The sequence below is a fragment of the Ranitomeya imitator genome, chromosome 6 (genome assembly GCF_032444005.1).
Source record: "Ranitomeya imitator isolate aRanImi1 chromosome 6, aRanImi1.pri, whole genome shotgun sequence".
NCBI classification, from domain to species: domain Eukaryota; kingdom Metazoa; phylum Chordata; class Amphibia; order Anura; family Dendrobatidae; genus Ranitomeya; species Ranitomeya imitator.
The window spans coordinates 416,087,238-416,106,344 of record NC_091287.1 but is presented as its reverse complement, the minus strand read 5'-3'; the positions used below and the strand labels follow the sequence as shown (position 1 = coordinate 416,106,344).

The following is a 19,107-nucleotide window of genomic DNA, read 5'->3' as shown; positions in this document are numbered from 1 at the left end:
AGATCCAAGGCCAGGCAACAAAAGATCTACAAACAGAGCGCAAGGTACAGAGACACAAACCACACAGTAGCTAAATGTACATCTGGTAGAGGTCTGGGAGTAACAGCTCAGTTAATTAGCCTGGCAGTCACCTGGGATAATGGGTTATAAGCCATCATGCGGTGTATAGAGGGCTATGAGGTATCATATTATGTATAAGGGGCTTTTGGGCATCATACTGCACATCATTCTGCATATAGGGGGGGTGATGGGCCATCATACTAGGTATAGGGGGTTATGGTCTATGGGCCATCATACTGTGTATACAGGGCTATGCACCATCATAATGTGTTATGCAGCCAGCATCTGCCTCTTAGACCAGAATCTGGAGCTAGCTCTGACTATTGGTGTTAACACCTTAAATGTCACTGTTAGACTCAAAACACAGCATTTAAGGCTTGTTGTTGTGGCATTTTGGGTGCCCATCATCACCTTTGCAATCAATTGAAATTAAAAAAAATAAATCTATTTGGTACTGCTGCATCCTCAAAGGTCTGATATATTAAAATATAAAATTATTCAATTTGTATAGTAAATGACGTTTTTTGGTCATCGTGCCTCCCTCAAAAAAATACAATACAAAGCAATCAAAGTATCATATGTAACCCAAAATGATGCAAATAAAAACTATAGCTTTCCACAAAGAAATAGAGTTCCATTAATGTAAAAATGAAAATGTCCCAGGTCTCAGAAAATGGTTAAATTTGTTTGATTTTTTACAAATTTCTGATTTTTTTTTTTAATTCAACAATTATATGAGATTGGTAATGCTGTAGCTGTACGTACCTGGAAAATCAATGTTTCCAGCTAATTTTTACTGCACAATAAATACCATAAAAAAAAACAAAACCCAACAATTATGGTAGAATCGCAGTTCTTATCTCCATTTCACCACACTTTGAACTTTATTCCCATTTTCCAGTACATTGCATGGGAAAATGAATGGTACACTTCAAAAGGCCAACTTATTCTGAAAAAAAATGGAAACTCTTATGATTGTTTGAAAGAAAAATAAAAAATGTAGAGGGAAAAAAAATGAACTTGCAAAAATAGAAACTTGCTTGATCACATAGGGTCTAAACTGGTTGGCAGCATTGGAGATAAATGGTGCTGATGAAATTACGACCCCACATACCTGCTGAGATGTGTGCACAATGAGCAGGTATGAGTGTCGGTGTACAGCCTCTTATGCATGTTAGAGCACTTAATCCACAGGATGTTAGTGACCAGTCTATTCAATGTATAGTATACTTGCCATATCCTAGACTTGTCTTTGTGCTGATACCTAAACGGCCATATGGTGGGGGAGCCTGTGGAGATGCCCATCTCCACCGGCTCCCCTACCATATGGCCATTTAGGTATTGCTCTGCCGGGTCTTTTCTGGTTGACTGTCAGCTTCTTTAAACATTCAGGCACCCTACTCGCTTATTTCTTGCGGGCCATGGCTCTATTTAGTCTGTCATCCTCTCTTGCAGATTTGGGTTATCTCTATTATTGAAGCCTTCCACTCTTTGATTGGCCTGTTTTTGAGCACTGATATAACTTTTTGGCTTTTTCATATTTCATTCATTCGCATGTACATGTTCTCATTTATTGGATGTCATCAGGCATTGTTATCCCTTGTGTGTACTATTAGTATTTATTTGTGCTATATTAGTGAGGTATAAATGTTCTATTTATGTGACAATGTACCTTTCACAAGGTGTATAGTTTTCTGGGTTTACATGTATGCATGTTATCTTTTAGCCATCTATGCACCTTGATACTCTGGCATATGGGAGAAGGCCTTCGGCTTTATTATGAGCCATTTGAGTTGTCAATATGTCATGTTAGTGACTTTTTAAATGTTTTTATTGTATTGGTCTGTTTTGTAATCTAATAATAAAATTATCTGTTTGTGGTGATCCCTGGTATTGGTCCACAGCTTTTTCTTTTGTTAGTATGAGTCAGGGAAATCAAGGAGTCTGAGGTCAAGACCAAGGAGGGTACGTCATAAACAGAGGGAAGAGACAAAGGTGTAGTCAGGTAATGGTCCGAGGACGTAATACCAGGATTATAACAGATCAGAGCAAAGGGGCTTGGCAAAAGGGAAGGTCAGAACGAGGTCCAAGGTCAGCCAGGAAAAAGATCCACAAGCAAAACACAAGGCACAGAGAACCAAACCACACAGAGCTGAGTGTATGTCTGGCAGAGACCTGGGCCTGACAGCTCAACTAAGTACAGGGAACACCTGAAGGCAGCCCTGCACCTCCCAATCTCAGACTGGATGACCGAGCTGTCAATCAAACCAGGTGTGCCACACGTATGGGAAAACGCTAATGATAAATCAACGTGTGCACAGCTTGGCGCTCCTATCTCTCATAGGGCTGGTAATTCTCTGCCCCTAGTGCCTATTCACTAAGCCTATATGTCCCTGTCTCCATGTCACTAACTCAATATTACAGCGGACATACACATTACAGCCTGCCTCTCCTATCATGGCGACGGATCTATCCATAATTAAATAAATAGGGCAGCACACTGCAGCGCCAAAACATGCAAACTTGAAAAAACGAAATTTGAACTGCATTACTGCACTAGAAATATGAAAAATGAGAGCTTTTAGCGCACAAAAATGGCCAATTTTATGTGTACCTCGTAGCCACGTTAAGGCATCTCTCTTATACGAGGTCCTACGTTTGACCTACCTCACTGAGAATAAACGTCTCCATCTGAATGGGTACATGTAAAAACCTCTTCTTGGACTCAAATTCTCTCTCTATGTGGAGGGGTATTGGACCTACTATAATTAAAACACCTGAAGCTAGGAGGCGGGGAGTGCACGATCAGAAGGCTAGAGAATACATTTCAAAAACCTGACCTGCACATCCAAACATAGACTGAGTGTGAACAGGTGCTGAACCCAGAGTCGCCAACTCGTATATAGTTAAATAAATAGGGCAGCACACTGCAGCGCCAAAACATGCAAACTTGAAAAAACGAAATTTGAACTGCATTACTGCACTAGAAATATGAAAAATGAGAGCTTTTAGCGCACAAAAATGGCCAATTTTATGTGTACCTCGTAGCCACGTTAAGGCATCTCTCTTATACGAGGTCCTACGTTTGACCTACCTCACTGAGAATAAACGTCTCCATCTGAATGGGTACATGTAAAAACCTCTTCTTGGACTCAAATTCTCTCTCTATGTGGAGGGGTATTGGACCTACTATAATTAAAACACCTGAAGCTAGGAGGCGGGGAGTGCACGATCAGAAGGCTAGAGAATACATTTCAAAAACCTGACCTGCACATCCAAACATAGACTGAGTGTGAACAGGTGCTGAACCCAGAGTCGCCAACTCGTATATAGTTAAATAAATAGGGCAGCACACTGCAGCGCCAAAACATGCAAACTTGAAAAAACGAAATTTGAACTGCATTACTGCACTAGAAATATGAAAAATGAGAGCTTTTAGCGCACAAAAATGGCCAATTTTATGTGTACCTCGTAGCCACGTTAAGGCATCTCTCTTATACGAGGTCCTACGTTTGACCTACCTCACTGAGAATAAACGTCTCCATCTGAATGGGTACATGTAAAAACCTCTTCTTGGACTCAAATTCTCTCTCTATGTGGAGGGGTATTGGACCTACTATAATTAAAACACCTGAAGCTAGGAGGCGGGGAGTGCACGATCAGAAGGCTAGAGAATACATTTCAAAAACCTGACCTGCACATCCAAACATAGACTGAGTGTGAACAGGTGCTGAACCCAGAGTCACCAACTCGTATATAGTTAAATAAATAGGGCAGCACACTGCAGCGCCAAAACATGCAAACTTGAAAAAACGAAATTTGAACTGCATTACTGCACTAGAAATATGAAAAATGAGAGCTTTTAGCGCACAAAAATGGCCAATTTTATGTGTACCTCGTAGCCACGTTAAGGCATCTCTCTTATACGAGGTCCTACGTTTGACCTACCTCACTGAGAATAAACGTCTCCATCTGAATGGGTACATGTAAAAACCTCTTCTTGGACTCAAATTCTCTCTCTATGAGGAGGGGTATTGGACCTACTATAATTAAAACACCTGAAGCTAGGAGGCGGGGAGTGCACGATCAGAAGGCTAGAGAATACATTTCAAAAACCTGACCTGCACATCCAAACATAGACTGAGTGTGAACAGGTGCTGAACCCAGAGTCGCCAACTCGTATATAGTTTACTATATAGTTTATTTATTTAACTATATACGAGTTGGCGACTCTGGGTTCAGCACCTGTTCACACTCAGTCTATGTTTGGATGTGCAGGTCAGGTTTTTGAAATGTATTCTCTAGCCTTCTGATCGTGCACTCCCCGCCTCCTAGCTTCAGGTGTTTTAATTATAGTAGGTCCAATACCCCTCCACATAGAGAGAGAATTTGAGTCCAAGAAGAGGTTTTTACATGTACCCATTCAGATGGAGACGTTTATTCTCAGTGAGGTAGGTCAAACGTAGGACCTCGTATAAGAGAGATGCCTTAACGTGGCTACGAGGTACACATAAAATTGGCCATTTTTGTGCGCTAAAAGCTCTCATTTTTCATATTTCTAGTGCAGTAATGCAGTTCAAATTTCGTTTTTTCAAGTTTGCATGTTTTGGCGCTGCAGTGTGCTGCCCTATTTATTTAACTATATACGAGTTGGCGACTCTGGGTTCAGCACCTGTTCACACTCAGTCTATGTTTGGATGTGCAGGTCAGGTTTTTGAAATGGATCTATCCATACTGACGCCCGGCGCCCCACTTCCGGTGCGTCATATCCGGTCCTTGTCCTTCTCCCTATACCATCCTGTGGAGTCTCCACTTTAACCCTACATCTAGCGGTCATGCGCAGTACAGCCTGCCTCACCCATCATGGCGACGGGACCTCTTCCTTTGACGCCCGGTGTCCCACTTCCGGTGCGTCATATCCGGTCTCCTTCCCTTCCTCCCATACCACCTTATGGTGGTACGTAGTATATTCATGCCCTGCACTGTTTATTCCAGAGCGTCACTTCCGCCTTTACACAGAGCGGTGACGCGGCGCAGCACACATTGTGCAGCGGTCACCGGCGTATTTTCCCGCCTTCTGGTATTTAAAAATGGCCCATCCTCCTGAACTCCTCACTGATACAGCGGTGGACACCGCGTAACCAGCCATCTGTAAGGTAAATCATGTTAGATATTTCATACTCCCTTGGCCACGTATCCCTGTGCTGGTACCTACAACACTGCCCTATCCCCTCCAGGCTGCATAAGGACACTCTCTCACCATTGGAACAAGCGCTGTATTCTGGACTTTGTTGGTAGGCTTGCATTTAAATACCTCTTATGTCTATCATATCCCCATACTTCCGGATCTTACCGGTCTTGCCATGACTTCTATCTTATAGGCAGCGTGTATAGCCACTAGCACCCATCTTCTATCCCAGTATATGGTACGTACCCCTCCACTCCCTTTTTCACACTCACTGTGCCACTATATCTCTATGACTCTCCATTATCTAACGTGCACTGTAAAAATACTCTTATTGCCATGTACATGTACGGTGGTCCATGTGTATGTTTTGTATATACTTTGTTTATTTGATTTTTATGATTTTGTTACCCCGATTATATGAACTGTTTTGGTATATGTACTTTTCAGTTACTGACAAAGGTCCTTTGTGTGACCGAAACGTTTGCTTGGGATATAATAAATTATCCATCTCTTCTCACCACAAAGTTGAGTGCTGGGTTTTGTATTTACTTGGTATAACGGTTTGGGAACCTACCCATGCACCTCCTCCTTAGGTTGTGCACACGTTGATTTATCATTATCGTCAATCAAACCACTGACAGCTCATAACGTCCCTGCACCAAACTGGATGACTGAACTGTCAATCAAAGTACTGATATCTTCAGCACACTCCTGCAACAGATTGGATGACTGAGCTGTCAGTAACTGCATCCCAGGCACACTGAGGGGTGGAATTGTGACAATACCCCTGTGTTCTGGAGCAGCTGTAGAATTATATTCCATGTGTACTGTAATGTAACACTTCTGGAATTAATACTGTAGTTCTTGAAAATGACAGTTATAATTTAGGATTCTTTTACAAGAAGATTAAAATGAACAGACTACAGATTGCCAGTTGTCGACATATATTGTCTCTATGAAATCGCAGTTTTCAGCCTGTTACTAAGCAGCGAATAATAGATTGGTAGATGCCAGTGCTAGAAGACAAAGCAAAAGTAATATTTTCTTATAATTACTTGTGAACAATCCAGTGTCTGGAAAAATGCATGTAAATGTATACATTTCTGCAATGTTCAGTTCTATACCTAAATATTACAAAGTTATGTAAAAATGGTTATGTTAATCCTGTTTTTGTCTTCTGTACCTCTAATAAGCAATAATATTACATTATGTCATACTATTATAATTTGCTATTAAACATGATAATGATATGATATTATATACTATACGTATAGTACACGTAACCTAGCTGGTTAGAAACCTAGCTTTATGAAAAGTGATAAATGCTGGTAACATTTACTAATGCGAGTCCAGGCATAACCACTAGAGGGTGCTGGATAACTTTTTGTTATCAGAATTTATTTTCATTTGAAGTTGTTTTTATGGATTTTAGAGAACAAAAATGTTGAAAAAGTCAATATTTTATTTTGTATGTTCTCTGTTGATTTTTATTTATTTGGTGGAAAACAACGATTGCAATTATTATAGCAACACACTGTGTCAAATGTTTGAATGCAGATTGCACATTTTCTGTTAGTACAATAAACCTCATTTCAAGGCAGAAACATTACTGTGTCCAACAGTTATTAGATATATGAAACTGAAATAGCTGTTGCAAAAAAAAACAATTTTTATAAAACATTAAGCTTAAGATTAATAGGGGTGCCCAAACTTTTTCATATAACTGTATGTAGAACTCATACATACCCTCAGGTCACAGCTCAGAAAGTGGCGAAGGCCTGTAGTGCACAGTGCATGAACTGGGGGGATTCATAAGTCTGCAGTCACAGAGAGTGACTGCAAACTTATTGGTTTGAAAGGAAAACCTCTTTAACCCCTTCGCGACAGGCGCCGTACACGCATGGCACACACAACCATGTACATGGCACGCATTCATATACACACACATACATGGCACGCACTTATACACACATACATACATGGCAAACACTTATACACACACACGGCAAGCACTTAAACACAAACATGGCACGCAGTTATACACACACACACACATACATGGCACGCACTTATACACACACACACATGGCACGCACTTATACACACACACATGGCACGCACTTATACACACACATACATGGCACACACTTATACACACACACATGGCACGCAGTTATACACACACATACATGGCACGCACTTATACACACATACATGGCACGCACCTATAAACAGACACGCATGGCACACACATACATGTACATGACATGCATTTATACACACACATACATACATGGCACACACTTAGGCTAGGTTCACATTGCATTAGTGCAATCCGTTTAGCGGATACACTAACGGATTGCGCTAACGCAATGTCCAAAAAAGGATTGCGTTTGTCAATCCCGCTAGCACAGATTCCCGATCTGCGCTAGCGAAGAACGGACCCTGAACGCTGCAAGCAGCGTTCGAGGTCCGTCCAAAAGTAACGGCACATCGCTGACGCATGCCGAAAAAGGCATACGTTAGCGATGTGTTAGAGATTCGTTAGCACATTGCAGTCAATGGGTGCGCTAACGGATCCGTTACATAGCGTTAATTGCGCCAATTTTGCCATGTAACGGATTCCGTTAGCGGACACCCACTAATGCAATGTGAACCTAGCCTTATACACACATACACACAGACATGGCAAGCACTTATACACACACATGGCACGCAGTTATACACACACACATACATGGCACGCACTTATACACACACACATACATGACACGCACTTATACACACACACATACCTGACACGCACTTATACACACACACATACATGACACGCACTTATACACACACATACATGGCACACACTTATTCATACATACACACACACACACACATACATGGCATGCACTTATATACAGAAACACATACAAGGCACACACTTATAGACACATACATGGCACACACTTATTCATACATACACACACATGGCACATACTTATACACACACACATGCATGGCACGCACTTATACACACACATGCATGGCACACACATACATGGCACGCATTTATACACACGCATACATACATACATGGCACAGACTTATACACACACATACATGGCACGCACTTATATACACACACATACATGGCACACACTTATATACACACATACACATGGCACACACTTATTCATACATACACACACACGGCACGCACTTATACACACACACACATACATGGCACGCACTTATACACACACATGCATGGCACACACTTATATATACACACACAGCACGCATTTATACACACATGCATAAATGGCACACACATGCTGCACAACAAATTTGATGCATGTGATTCACATAAACACATACACATAGCTCACAGACAGCACACAGTACACATACACACTATACACACCACACTGCACACACCTCAGATACACACACACTGCTTTATGCTGGAGGGAATGAGATGTTCCACACTATCCGATGCAGCTCCTCCTGCTCCCAGCAGCACTGTCCCAGCAGGCACCCTCCTGCCCTCTTCTCTGCTGGGACTGCCGACAAGGGCAGGAGGAGCTGACAGCAGGAGAGGAGCCATTTCCACCTGGAGCAGCACACACAGTGCTGCACTACTTACCTCACAGCTGAAGTTGGTAGCTGCCATCTCTCTCTCCCCTTAGAGGCTCCCTGCAGGAGGACAGGAGCACTGGCCAATGAGCACTTCTATAACTCTGATGGGGGAGGTTCAGTGGCCGCTGCTCCTATGCTTCACTGCACGCTCTTTTTTCTTCACTGCCAACATCCAGTCCCAGAGTCCATGGCCTGTGGTGACATCACAGTCACATAACAGGTCACCTGATCGTGATCTCACTACAGGTCCTTAACCAGTCTCTACATTGGAAGCTTCAATGATAATGCTCTTTTCAGTAAAACTTCTGCTGTAGATGCTGGGGGCCCCCAAGGGAGTGGGGGCCTGTTGTGAATTCTGTTATCGAACTTCCTCCTGTGGTCATGAATTGTACTTCGGCGAGTTCTGTCCATGGACTCCCTCTGGTGGCTGTGAGTGGATCTGCTGCTTCTGAGGTTCCTTCCACAGGTGACGGAGTTTATGCTTTGGCTGGCTGCTCTATTTAACTCCACTCAGATCGTTACTCCATGCCAGCTGTCAATGTTCTTGTACTGGTTCAGTTCGCTCTTGGATCTTTCTGGTGACCTGTCTACTCCAGCAGAAGCTAAGTCCCTGCTAGTTAATTATTTGTTCATTGTTTTCTTGTCCAGCTTGCTATCATGATTTTGCCTTGCTAGCTGGAAGCTCTGGTACGCAGAGTGGCACCTCCGCACCGTGAGTCGGTGCGGAGGTCTTTTTGCACACTCTGCGTGGTCTTTTTGTAGTTTTTTGTGCTGACCGCAAAGATACCTTTCCTATCCTCAGTCTGATTAGTAAGTCTGGCCTCCCTTTGCTGAAACCTGTTTCATTTCTGTGTGTGTGACTTCATCTTAACTCACAGTCAATATATGGGGGGGGGCTGCCTTTTCCTTTGGGGAATTTCTCTGAGGCAAGGTAGGCTTTATTTTCTATTTCTAGGGCTAGTTAGCTCTTAGGCTGTGAAGAGGCGTCTAGGCCGAGTTAGGTACGCTCCACGGCTATTTCTAGTTGTGTGATAGGATTAGGGATTGCGGTCAGCAGAGCTCCCACTTCCCAGAGCTTGTCCTGTGTGAGTTTAACCATCAGGTCGTTCCGGGTGCTCCTAACCACCAGGTCCATAACAGGGGCCCCTGGCAGGTGCCTAGTCTGCCTGGCTCTAACTCCGGCCCTGGCTGGGCTGCAGGTAGCCACCAGGTACCACTCCTAGGCAACGCCTGATTCTGCAGCTGCTGACCCCAGAGGTCAGGTTCACTGACACTGATTAAGGACTAAGGCTCTGTTCAGACTAATAAGTTCTGACTCCTCTGCAGAAAGGTTACTGACACAGATTCAGACTGCATTCAGAATGGGCTAATTCAGAGACTGGTATTAGCAGACTGGATTAAAATGGACCAGGGGACAAGGCGCTTAGCGAACACGGATTAAGGGAGCAGGTTCAGGCAGTGCCTGGGGGCATTATTCTATGTGCGCTTGCTGTCCCTTTAATAACAGGGAAGCATGTGAGCGCACTAGGAGCGCCACCAGGAAGTGTGGCGTGCACAAGCAAGAGACATGCCTGCAGACGGGGACCACACAGTGAGGCTGGAGCGGTGAGAATGCCAGCGAGGGAAAAGGGGAACCATGCAGGGGCATTGGCAATAGCGTTACACAGGGCAGAGATGGCTCCTCTGGAAAAGTAGTGGTGGCTGGGAACAACATACTGCGGGACAGGCACCGCCATCAGTTTACTAAAACTGTCCCATGTCCATCAGTCGTAATGGCAGCATTTCAAAGGCCAATAAAATGGTAGTGCTGCCATTCAAGACAATGGCTCGTGGGTGGCTAGGGGGTATCTCATCTTTCTCTTAAGGGTTTATGAGATGGAAAGCTGAACACTTCTATGGGACGGTGTTGAGATGTTCTGGGACACTGGTGGTGGTGGTGCTGGGAGGCAGGTGGCCCTGCAAGGAAGAGACCGAGACCTCAGTATGAGAGGGAGCAGTAGGAAGATCAGATCTGTCATGCTTTTTAAGGTGTGTACTCCACTGAACCTTGTGCTTGGAATTCAAGCGCCTCATCATACAGGGGGTGCTCAGGTTCAGAACATTTATGCCTCGCTTCAGGGTCTCACAGCACAGTGTACAAACCATCTGTCGCTTGTCTGCAGCACATTTCCTGAAGAAATGTCACGCCAGGTCGCTCATTTTGAGGTATCATTGGTGAGCTGATTTCATAAGCATGGTGAGCAGTATCAGCCAATGTACTGGCTAGGGCCGCCCCGCTGAGCCTTTGCAACCTGCTCCCTCTTTTGCTATGCTGCTTTGGCAGCGTGACTACCTCTTGCAAACTGCGCAAGTCATTAGGATGGTCTCCACTTCATGTGGGGTCTGGGACCTCATCATCCCCTGCAACATCTGCCACCAATTCCTCAACCCTGCCCTCCTTCAGAAAGACCCTGCAGTTGGCAACTGAGTTTTGTGTGTGCAAGCCCTCCCACTTACTCATTCTCCTATATAACAACCAGTTGGGCATCTGTGCACTCAGTCTCTTTCAATTCTTGGGCAGGGCCAGCTGGATGGGCCACGGAACTACAGCCAGTGGAGTCATCAAAAAGCACAAGAGACTGCTGCATGACTTGGGGTTCAGACTTCTTGGTTGATTTACAAGGGGTTGAGATGAAAGCCGGATGACTATGGTCCTCAGGTGCCAAGTGTGCACTTTTGGTAGTAGACTGGGTGGAAGATAATTCAAAGGAATTGGAGCCACTCTCAGCCATCCAATCTAACAACTTTTCAACATCTTGTGGCCTCACCATTTGTTCAATGGAATTTGGGCCTACGAAAGGAAGTATAATGTCTTGTCGTCTGCGTGCACCAGAGGAAGGTGTTGTATTTGGGCACGCTTAGCACTGAGATCTCATCTCCCGAGATCTTGGTGCCAAGATCTCCATCGGTGCATGCACCGCCCACCGGTTGCCATTTTCCTGGAGTCCACCGCACAGGAATCTCTGGAACTGCGGGGGGCTTTGGCCTTTCACAAAATGTCGGCAGAGCTCTCCACAGCATCTGACACCCCCGCAGCAGCTCCGGTCACCTGCAGCGGTATGCCGCACATCAGAACACCCCCTCATCCCAGCCTGCGGCCGGCAGCATCTCCCCACTCCTACCTCCTCCAGCAGCAACCCTGGGACCCCGCTTCACAGCAGCCACCACCCCCAGTAAGCAATAAGACGCATGGATTATAAGAAGCACCCCCATTTTATTAAAAAAAATATTTTCCTATTTTTCTCCTCAAAATTTGGGGTGCGTCTTATAATCCAGAGTGTTTTATAATCCCAAAAATATGTTAATTAATCTGGACCAGGGGATTTAAATTCATTTAAATTAGCTAAGTGTTCCCTCGCCATGTCTCTGTTTATAAATAGTATGGATTCTTTCATTCTTTCGATAACACTGTGATAATCAGTTGATGTTACAATTGCTTTCTTAGAGAACACAGATGCAAAATAGGAATTTAAACGTTCGGCATTCTCAACATCATTTTTGACTACTTCACCCTTTTCATCCTGTAAAAATCCTAAAGCATCTTTGACTTTTCTTTTCCTTTTGACATTCCCCTAAAATCCTTTTTTAGTGATTTTGGTCTCCATTGCAAGCTGTTACGGAACTGCAACACAGGACTAGGGTAGAAGGGGGGGAACTGACCCCGCACTATGACTAGGCTGATACCCTACGATGGAGTGGGCGACCCATTCCTTGCGAATAGACCCACCAACGATCCTAGGATAATCTCACGCGAAGACCTATAGATAGGGGGAAGAGGGTGCCTAAAAGATCTAAGGACTGGGTACAAAAATGGGTCACCTCTTAATAGAAAACACAAAGAAGGCTGCAGAAACCAACAGAAAACAGAAACTAAAGGTACCTTCACACATAACGATATCGTTAACGATATCGTTGCTTTTTGTGACGTAGCAACGATATCGTTAAGGAAATCGTTATGTGTGACAGCGACCAACGATCAGGCCCCTGCTGGGAGATTGTTGGTCGCTGGACAAAGTCCAGAACTTTATTTCGTCGCTGGATCTCCCGTGGACATCGCTGGATCGGCGTGTGTGACACTGATCCAGCGATGTCTTCACTGGTAACCAGGGTAAACATCGGGTAACTAAGCGCAGGGCCGCGCTTAGTAACCCGATGTTTACCCTGGTTACCAGCGTAAAAGTAAAAAAAAAAAACAGTACATACTTACCGCTGTCTGTCCCCGGCGCTCAGCTTCTCTGCACTCCTCCTGTACTGGCTGTGAGCATCGGTCAGCCGGAAAGCAGAGCGGTGACGTCAACGTGGGGCATGGACGAAACACACGGCGACCCCGCTGACCGGAGAGACGGCGGTGTTGGCCACGGCCTTGGTTCACAGGACGGAGACTGCGCAGCTCCTTAAGTAAGGTAAGAAAATGTTATCATCTTACCTGAAAGTCCCCTGTGCCCAGTCCGGGTCTATACCTCTTGCAGGTCACCACCGCATTCCCAGGTAGTGTAAAAAGTCCAAAGTCTGTACCCAAAACCCTGGGATCAAGGTGTCTGCTGTGTGCTGTGTATGTGTTCTGTGTTTGTGTAAGATCCGGGAGAAGCAAGGAACAGTGACTGTTTGTGGTTGCTGGGTAACAGACCGCAGGAGGTCAAATCGCTCGATAAGTTATTGCAAGATTCCTATGCATAAGAGGAACAGCTCAGTTCCGGGGCAGGTGGCTCCATATCCAGGCACACGGGTAGTGATAACTTAGAGGGCTACTGCAGATTCCCGTAGTTCCGGCAAGCCAGTTAGGTAAACCGGACCGAGGTGGTAGATTTCCCGCGTGTGTTTCTCACTCAGGCGGCCCGGGCACAGGTGTGCCCAGTGCGATTGGCAGTAGTCTGTTCCCAGCGCAACCTGCACTTGTCACAAAATAATTAAATGGGCATCTCCCGGACGTCTGTATCTGTTTGGTTCGAGTCACATGTTGCTGCTTTAAGAGCATAAAATTGTATAGAGAAGTTTTTTTTCTCTTCCTCTTTTTTTTTTTTTCCTCCTCCACGCTGCTAGTAGAGATATATCCATTGTAAATCACACTGTCATATCTTTTTTTTTTTTCCTTTTTGCTAAGTTTCCTGTTTTTGCATATATCTGGCTATGGTATAGCATTTATTTGAAGAGGTGAAACTAGATCATTTTTGCTGTGACATACTTGTTCTCAGATACGTGATCTTAGACATTGGATACAGCGGCATAAGAAAAGGGGAAGTGTGACTCTGACTGCGTTGAGCGCCGAGACAAAAAAAAAATAGCTGTTTTTGTTACTCTTTACTCTTTTGAAGGTCTTTATTCTGGTTTTTCATATTCTTAAAGTTTTTTAAGTTTTTTTTATTAAGTTTTCCAAAGTTTTCCTTCAATCTCTTTACTTTTTACTTTTTAAAAAAGGTTTTTTCCTTTTGTATCAAAATTTTGAGTTTTTGATCGTGTACCAGGTTTTTGATTGTTTTCTGTTCTTTTGGTTTTTTTTGGGAGTTTTTATATACTCATTTTTAGAAGTTTTTGCTGTTTTTTTTTTTCCTTTTTTTTGTTTGTTTTTCATTTTGGTTTTTGCCATGGGGAATAAGGTGGCCAAACAACAGGAGGGTCTTTTACTTCCTGATGAGAAAACGGCCAACCAGATAGTGATAGAGCACGAAGGTGTTAAGTACGTGAAGAATTTTAGAAGGTACCCAAATTTCCATATCATGACCAACCAGAAATCAACACTTAAATCCAAAATCCAACATACAGATAAAAAGTCCATTCTTCTTGGTTTGCTAAGCATAGTCGTCTGGGTAATTAAGATATAATCTGGTTTCTTCACACGTGTATCATCCCACCAAGTTTCAGTGATTTCTATGACGTTATCTCTCTTCCTGCAATAGCAGCTCCAATTCTCTTTGTTTTTTTTTCCCATGCTCTGTGCAATTGTACAGATACATTTTAGTAAAGTAGTCGGTTGCACTTGCTCCTCTATTTTTATTCAGCATTTGTTGTTTTTGTTCTTTATTTCCACTCTTAAGAGCAGGTTTCTCAAAAGAATTCATTATCTGCATATTTTTTTCTGGTACAATATTTTCCATTTTTTCCATATTCCCATATTGCTCTAGTTTAAAGCTCTCCTGATGAGTGTAGCAAGGCGTCTACCAAATATGTGTTTTCCTGTTTTCATTAGATGCAACTCATCTCTAGCAAGAAGTCCATCATACAGGTAATTCACTCCATGGTCAAAAAAAAAACGTTGCTCACGGCACCATCAACTTAGCCAGTTGTTCACCTGTAGAATTCTCTTCAACCTCCTTGGTCCATGTCCATCCACTGGGAGGATGGATGAGAAGGTGACCTGCTCTCCCAGTTCCTTCATTTTCTGGCCTAAATCTTCAAAGTCTCTTCATATATTCTCCAGGTCCTTTTTTGCTGTGTCATTTGTTCCTGCGTTTATTAGTGGACATGGGGAGTCGTCTGTAGCACTGAAGAGTCTTGATACCCTATCAGACACAATTTTGATTTGGGCACCTGGGAGACTGCACACTTCTCGTGAAGTTAAGTCCGGTCAGCTGATAGTGGCTTTTGTTTCTCTCAGCAAGGAATCCCCCAAGACCACCACTCTCCTTTTCTTCCTCAGCACAATGCTTATTTTTCTCCCTTCAAGAGGCTTCTGACTTCTTACTGGAGTGTTCTTTGTAGGCAATGGACTTTTTTGATGTACATCTTTATAGTTGTACTGCTTGAGAACCTGGTATTGGTTCTTCAGCGGTATGGGTGCTGACTGCCTCCTCATCCTCCTGCTTCTTTCGGTCACATGCTTCCATTTCTCTTCCTCTGCAGGTACATTGAAAGGTGCTTCTCTTCGATCATTCTGAATTGGTATTTCTAATCTGTCATTAGCTTTTGCAGGAACACTGAAAAGTTCTTCGTTTGCAACATTCTGAAGAGATTCTTCTGCTTTATCAAGGAAATCCTCATCTTATTTGATGAGCTTCAGTGTAGCTTTTTTCTTCTGAAGACTTTGCACTTTTTCCTCTAAGAGTCACAAGCATGCATTTCAGACATAAAAAGTTTGTCTTTTCCTCTGACAAGTCTGTAAACATATAGCACACATTGCAGCACACCATATGGGTAATCTTCTCCATGTTGAACAAAATTAATTTCTGTGCATTCGCCATAAAGATTTGATGATTTCCTTCAAGCAGCTCGATCCAGCAACACTCAAAGATCTTCAGACTCATGGCGACGCTTCACTATTCCAAGAATACAGTAGGAATATGTAAAATATCTCCTTCGAGCTTCAATTCCTTGTTTCACGATTTCCTTCAAGCAGCTTGAACCAGCTACATCCAAAGATCGTCAGACTCACGGTGCCGCTTCACTCTTCTCAGAATGCACCAGAAATTTTTTTAATCAAAAAGCCCTAATTCGTGTCCAAACCTGAGTGCACTTATAAAAGTGACTAAGTGCCACAAAAAGTGCACTAGGATGCTGGTCATCTTGAAACCCTCTCCAAATGGAGAAGGGTCCCCCAAACCATTCCCCGTCCCTAAGGCTACAGCGAGGGACAAGGAGAAATAGCCTCCTTCAGAGTTCTCATCTGCCTGAGTTCTCACCCAAACAAGACACTGGCAGCCTAAAACTGTGCTCCCCTCCCAGAAGAGGGGAACCAACAATGCTCTCCTCCTGAAAGAGGAGAGCCAGGGGGGAGCGGAACCTGATGGCCACCCCCCTATACCTGTCAAGAAGTGAACCCGTGAGGGAACCACATCCTAACAAAAGTCGAAGTGACAAGTGGACAAACATGAATAGGTGATACACAGTGCCAAAAATACAATAAAGAAAAATAAATAGTGAAGGCTTTTCAGTGTAATACTGATTGGATCTTCGACTGGGAATTTTAAAAATTCCCCATCCTCAGGCCAAAAGGCCTGGAATAAGGGTGTGTGCAAAAAGAAAGAAAATTAAATGCTTGTGCAAAAGTGCCAAAACACAAGTAGGGTTATGTTGTGAATTCCGCTCTTGGGCTCCCTCCGGTGGTTGTAAGTGGCACTTTTGTGAGTTCTGCTCTTGGGCTCCCTCCGGTGGTTTTAAGTGGTATGGCTGCTCCTTGGATTTAGCAGTTTGCAGCTGCTTCCACTGATTGTCTTTCTGCTCGGCTATTTATGCCTGGCTCTCTCTTCAGCCAGTGCCACTTGTCTATGGTTCCTGGTTGGATTCACATCTCTTTAGATTTCCCTGTTATCCTGACTAGTTCAGCAAAGCTAAGTCCTTGCTTGCTCTTTTCTGTCCACAGGTTGTGGACTTATCCGTTCTGTGCTTTCTATGTTTGTCCAGCTTGTCAGTATGTATTAATTCTGTGTAGCTGGAAGCTCTGGGAATCAGATTTACCCTCCACACCTTTAGTCAGGTGTGGAGATTTTTTTTAACTCTGTGTGGATTTTTTGTAGTGTTTTATACTGACCGCACAGTATTCCATCCTGTCCTATCTATCTAGCTAGACTGGCCTCCTGTGCTCATCCTGGTTTCATTCTGTGTATGTCTTTTCCCTCTCCACTCACAGTCATTACTTGTGGGGGGCTATCTATCCTTTGGGGATTTTCTCTGAAGCAAGATAGTTTTCCTGTTTCTATCTTTAGGGGTAGTTAGTTCTCAGGCTGTGACGAGGTGCCTAGGGAGTGTCAGGAGCATCCCACGGCTACTTCTAGTGTTGTGTTGAGCTTAGGGACTGCGGTCAGTACAGGTACCACTTCCTTCAGAGCTCGTCCCATGTTGCTCCTAAACCACCAGATCATAACAGGGTTCCCAATCCCAGTGAGTTAAGGCACCCCAGGGTCACCACTCGTGGGGCACTTCACACTTCGGGCTTTCGATCTTATCCAGCCCAATGGCGTCGATCCTGGGAGGCCATGCTTTCTACCAGATGACTATCTATGAGACATCTAGCATACTAACAAGCGCCAAACTCCAGTGTGCATTATATCAATCTACTAGGGCGGCCCAGGCCAAAGCTGCCTTTTTGAAAGATACTACACTTGATCTAAGCCAAAAGGCCGAGAAGCGATGACTCTTCAATATTTCCAGAGTGCACCAGGAATATGTAAATTATTTCCCACAAGCTTCAATTCCTGGTTTGATGATTTCCTTCAAGTAGCTCGATCCAGATATACCCAAAAATGCTCAGACTCATGGTGACTCTTCACTCTTCCCAAAATGCACCAGTAAATTATCTCCCTTTACTTTCAATTTCTGGTATTTTTCACTGGTTGCACAGTATCAATGAAAACCCAAAAGTCACTATCTCAGTAAATTAGAATACTTTATAACATCACTTGAAAAATGATTTTAAAATCCGAAATGTTTGCCTACTGAAATGTATGTTCAGTAAATGCACTCAATACTTGGTTGGGGCTCCTTTTTCATCAATTACTGCATCACTGCGGCGTGGTATGGAGGCAATCAGCCTGTGGCACTGCTCAGGTGTTATGGAAACCCAGGTTGCTTTAATAGCAGCCTTCAGCTCGTTGGCATTGTTGTCTCTCATCTTCCTCTTGATGATACCCAATAGATTCCCTATGGGGTTAAGGTCAGGTGAGTTTGCTGGCCAATCACACACAGTGATACTGTTGTTGTACAAGGTATTGGTACTTTTGTGAACAGGTGCTAAGTAGTGATGAGCGAGTGTACTCATTGCTGCCTAAGTACATGTGGGGGTTGCCTGGTTGCTATGGAATCCCCACATGTACTCAGCCTGGCTAGTAAATCATTCAGCTGCCACGATGAAAACTAAATCTCTGATCAGTCATAAATACTTGAAGACCACCCGAGCATGCTCGGGAAAACCCGAGCAACGAGTACACTCGTTCATCACTAGTGCTAAGTCCTGCTGGAGAATGACATTTCCATCTCCAAAAAGCTTGTCTGCAGAGGGAAGCATGATTTGCTCTAAAATTTCCTGGTAGATGGGTGCGCTAACTTTGGTCTTCATAAAACACAGTGGACCTACTTCAGCAGATGACAAGGCTCCCCAAACCATCACTGATTGTGGAAACTTCACACTAAGCTTTGGAAATCAAGGTCCCAGAGTCAGGAGCAAGAGTGGAGAAGCACACAATCCAAGCTGCTTGAGGTCCAGTGTGAGGTTTCCACAATCAAATGTGGTTTTGGGGACCATGTCATCTGCTAGTGTA

The 19,107-nt window shown here is 43.9% G+C and overlaps 1 protein-coding gene and 1 pseudogene across 1 annotated transcript in view; one reads left to right on the top strand and one right to left on the bottom strand.

Annotated features, from left to right (window-relative positions):
- Positions 1-19,107, top strand: part of CCDC178 (coiled-coil domain containing 178) — a 787,921-nt gene that overhangs the window by 70,179 nt on the left and 698,635 nt on the right. The gene's annotated exons all lie outside the window — the stretch shown is intronic.
- On the bottom strand, positions 17,924-17,982 carry LOC138643757 (U2 spliceosomal RNA; annotated as a pseudogene).